This window comes from Trichechus manatus, unplaced genomic scaffold (assembly GCF_000243295.1).
Source record: "Trichechus manatus latirostris isolate Lorelei unplaced genomic scaffold, TriManLat1.0 scaffold00146, whole genome shotgun sequence".
Lineage (NCBI taxonomy): Eukaryota > Metazoa > Chordata > Mammalia > Sirenia > Trichechidae > Trichechus > Trichechus manatus.
In genome coordinates this window covers 5,148,293-5,153,295 of record NW_004444082.1, presented here as the reverse complement: position 1 = coordinate 5,153,295, position 5,003 = coordinate 5,148,293, and the positions used below count along the sequence as shown (strand labels likewise).

At 43.1% G+C, this 5,003-nt stretch overlaps 1 protein-coding gene across 1 annotated transcript in view; it reads left to right on the top strand.

Annotated features, from left to right (window-relative positions):
• PIEZO2 (piezo type mechanosensitive ion channel component 2) overlaps positions 1–5,003 on the top strand; it is a 680,804-nt gene that overhangs the window by 576,658 nt on the left and 99,143 nt on the right. The window lies entirely within an intron of this gene.

Below are 5,003 nucleotides of genomic sequence, written 5' to 3'. Positions count from 1 at the left end.
CTGTCTTTTCCCCAATTAATGGACTTTGGGCCTTTGCCAAATATCAGCTGCTCATAGGTGGATGAATTTATGTCTGCATTCTCAATTCTGTTCCATTGGTCTATGTATCTGTTGTTGTACCAGTACCAGGCTGTTTTGACTACCGTGGCGGTATAATAGGTTCTAAAATCAGATAGTGTGAGGCCTCCGACTTTGTTCTTCTTCTTCAGTAATGCTTTACTTATCTGGGGCCTCTTCCCTTTCCAAATGAAGTTGGTCATTTGTTTCTCCATCTCATTAAAAAATGCCATTGGAATTTGGATTGGGATTTACTGCATAAAGATTTAGCTCTCTTTCAATTTATTCAACAAATCGTCTTCTCATGCTTCTGATTTTCCTGGACTATTTTTGAGTTGATGACGATCCAAAGAGTCTTTATCCTCTAGAAATTTACCATTAAGCCAGGGAATTGCTGCTTATAATTTTTTAAAAGTTAAAACCACCACCCAGACAACCTAAAAAGTTTCACAAATAGATAGTTAAGGGATGAACCTTAATTTTGGCTCTCCAGTCTGAACTGGAACTTTCTTTCATCCCACACAACTATTAACCATCTGAAATAGATCAGCGATCACTGCTAGGCAGGAGCAAACACAGAGACCACTCTCCTTGTGAAAGTGACATATGCTCCATTGTTAAGCAACCAAGTCTGTGTTTTAATTGGAACCAAAAATTTAGCTTAACATGTATTTTAAATGAGAGCAAAAGAGTTTAAGCATTCTAACTATACAGGTGGATTGACCAATCCAGACAGAATTTTAGGGTCAGAATATGCCAGAGAAATGAAAAAGTAAAAGAGAAGGGATTTGACTAAAATTGGGTAAAGACCATTCCAGAATTAACCAAATCTACTGTACAGATGACTTTTGACTGCATCAAATAGAATTCTGGAGGCATATTGAAACAATTTCATGGTGAGAGTGGATACCAAACAAAGAGAACTTAGTGAGGGCACAACACAGAATATCCACTATCTGAAACCCATCCAGAGGGACCAGAAAGAGAGGGTTCCAAACACTGCTTTCTTACACATCCTAAACAAAAGGCAGGTGTTTGTTTTTCTTTGGATTCTCCTTAATGAGTCTGGAGAGAGTATAGTCTTGTTAATAAGACTATCAGATAAATAAGGAACCATGATCTATTCACATTGTTATGCTGTTAGAAAAGTGGCCTCTAAATAGAATTTGGACTGGTAGTTCTTTCTCTGTGATTGTGCAGACTTCCAGAGAGCCAGATTTTTCACTCCTAATTTTCTCTCTCTCACCTGTAACTTTAAATCACGTCAGAGACTCATGAAGCAGAGAAATTCCGCTCCTGCTAGCACCTGCCCAATGTCATTTTTGTATAGTGTTGCAGCCTCAGTGCTCCACCAGTGTTTGGCTCAGCCCACTGGACATGGGGCTCCAGTCCTAAGGCTGAGCTCCTGGATGATCCTGGTCTTTATCTGCAGAGGCCTCTAACCTGTCTGCCTGTGGTGTGGTGGTCGGCACGTTCATGGTGATTCTTACAAATGGGATACGAGTGTAACCCTAAAAATGACTGTGTTTCTGACCATCATTGTCTCTCTTAACTGTATCCTATGAGGAAGGTTTTTTCGTGCACCTGAATGCAAAACACTGGGGGTCCCTTGAACTTTTTCATCATTCCTCACTAATGGAAAGTTCTACCATTACTTTAAATAGCGTTGGCCAGCCACAGAAAATAATCACAACGCTGATCACTTACCCAGTAGAAGCCTCTCCCCTGTCCAGCGAGCATACGTGGCAGTCAGGATATCTGCCAGCTGGTGCAGCTGGCTGCTGCTTTTCTCACACATACCCCCTTCCAGCCACCCTCCAGTAAACTGACTTGCATTGCCGACCCCCTCCCAGGGCCATCAAGTCAGGACGGGAGACCGTGGCGGTAGGGGGTGTTCCGACGGGGCTCACGTTATCATCAGAGGGCTTCACGTTCTGGGCTGGCAGCTGACTGGACTGCCCTTTCTGTCACAGAGGCTCCACTGTAACCTTCTAACCCCAGGGAATTCTATTTCCCCCACTGTCACCCATCACCTGCCCTCAGCTCCCCACTGTCCACTCCTCTTGGACTCTTCCTGATGGGATCCCATTACTGCTCAATCAACCCTCTTGAGCAGCAGTCAGAAGGGTACCTCGTGCCCTCTCCCTCCCTCCGTCCTTGCTGCACTAGTGCAGGTTGACCCTGACGCAGCAGCCCCTGGACCTGCCACCAAAGCGTCCACTCTCTTCTCGCCAGCTGGGTTTTCTGGGTGGAAGTTGGATGTCAGTTGTGCCCAAATCCCAAGGTACACATTTCAAGATCTGCGAGTGGTCCTGCTTAAAGTAGGGCTTTGGGTGGAGAACGTAGCATCCCTTACTCCCCACCACATCGTTTTGGGGCTGGGGTGACAGAAAGAAGAGCCACATCCCTCTACAAAGAAGTCTCCTCACATACCCTGCTGTCGTCCTCACTACCTTGACCATTTATATCTTCCTGGTGGACCTTAAAGTCCTCTAAATGGCTTCAGATTAACTGTTTTGAAAATTTTACAAGGTTGTTCAGTACCTCGTTTTGGAATTTTTCTCTGTCTTTCTATGCTACCCTGATGCCTCACAACACTTAAGTGTTGTACAATTGGAGAAGAGAGGCAAATCTGGACTCTTTATATGTAGTTCTTATAAAGTCCCAGTCTGCCAGTCCAGTGCGTGACAGGTCTGAATCCTCCTCGTTATGAAAGTATTACTTGCAACCATTTATATCAGGACAGCTGTGCTGCCCAACTCCAGGGCATCATCCACGTTGTGATCTGCATGGATGGCAGCCTTGATGTTGTGCAGGTCTGAGGAGTGACTTCTACCTGTGGCAGCTCGACTCGCCCGTAATGGGAAGACCCTCAGCAGTGACATGCTACACATGCTTACCACTCATAGCTTACAAATGTTGATTAATGTAGAACATATCCTTTCTCTAAAATTGCTGATCAGTAAGTGGCAGAATGGTAGCAAAGTAAGCATTTCCAGTTAAATTTTCTAGATTTTCTTTCTTCTCCAATTAATTCTGAAAGGCAATTCTTCCAACCCCTAGTACTTCAGCGCTTAAGGCTCACAGAGGTGACTTGCCTTGTAGTTAAGTAGAAGAGTAATAGGTAACAAATTGCATAATTACAAACTTTCATGGAGTCTCCACGTTTCTTTTTTTTAATAATTTATTTTTGTTTTTGTTGAGAATATGCACAGCAGAACATATACCAATTCAACAATGTCTACATGTACAGTTCAGTGACATTGATTACATTCTTTGAGTTGGGCAACCATTCTCACCCTCTTTTTCCCAGTTGTTCCTCCTCCATTAACATAAACTCATTGCCCTTTAATTTCCCTATCCAATCTTTCAAGTTGCTGTTGTCACTTTGATCCCATATAGATAGATCTTAAAAAAATCAATGCTCAAGACAGAATTCTTTGCTAGTTAAGCTAAACTATTGTTCGCTTTTAAGAAGACTTCAGGGCATATTTTTGGTTTATGATTTGAATATTATCTTAGAGCAGTAGTTTTGGAGGTTCATCCATCATCCATGACTCCCGAAGTCTGGATTCCATGAGAATTTGAAGTTCTGTTCTGAATTTTCCCCCTTTTGATCAGGATTCTTCTATAGACTCTTTGATCAATGGGTTCAATAATGGTAGCCAGACACCATCCAGTTCTTCTGGTCTCATGGCAGGGGAAGCATTTCTTATTTTATAGGTTTATAAGCAAAGCACGTACCACACCTCTTATAGACTATAGTGCTTACAACCTGGTACATGTGCAATAAATCTTTATCAAATAAATGCATTCTATTATTTCCATATGATAATATTAAATGTTCCTAGGGATTATTTTAATAATATTCAGATATTATTTTTAAACAATATTTAGAATAACTAGATATTTCCCATGACTGAATAAAATTGCAGTGCTTCTGTGAACTGTTAGCTATGGGAAAACTTCTAGAACTGGTGAACATCTCCTCTGATTGATGAACTCACATGCAGCCTAAAACCACATGTTCAGACTGAATCCATTCCTTCCTTAAACCTGCTCCCCCCCTCAGCATTTCCTATCTCACTTAACAGTGCCATCATCCATGCAGGCTCCTGAGCTGGAAACCTGGAGGCCACTCCTTACACTTTCTCCCATACCCACCCCCATGCCCATCAATCAGCAAACCCCTAACTCCTCTCTATCTCCCCTTCCACTACCCTAGTCAGGCCCTCATCACTGCTCTCCTGAACTGTTGGAGCAGCTTGTAACTTGGTCTCCTTACCCCTAGTCTAACCCCATTAATGCACCCTCATTCTTCAGTTATATTTAGCTAAATAAAATACAAATCTTACCTTAAGATTTCCCAATGTAAACTACTTCAATAGCTCTCTATCTTCTGCAAAAGGGATCACTGTGACAGAGCACAGTTCTAAAGAAGGGATCCTGGTGACCGAGCATGGTTCTACAGAAGGGATCCCTGTGATGGAGCATGGTTCTACAGAAGGGATCCCTTTATTGCAGTATGGTTCTTTAGAAGGGATCCCTGTGTCGTAGTATGGTTCTGTAGAAGGGATCCCTGTGACTGAGCATGGTTCTACAGAAGGGATCCCTGTGACGGAGCATGGTTCTGTAGAAGGGATCCCTGTGATGGAGCATAGTTCTACAGAAGGGATCCCTGTGTCGTAGTATGGTTCTGTAGAACAGATCCCTGTGACCGAGCATGGTTCTATAGAAGGGATCCCTGTGTCGTAGCATGGTTCTGTAGAAGGGATCCCTGTGATGGAGCATAGTTCTACAGAAGGGATCTCTGTGACGTAGCATGGGTATACAGAAGGGATCCCTGTGATAGAGCATAGTTCTACAGAAGGGATCTCTGTGACGTAGCATGGGTATACAGAAGGGATCCCTGTGATGGAGCATAGTTCTACAGAAGGGATCTCTGT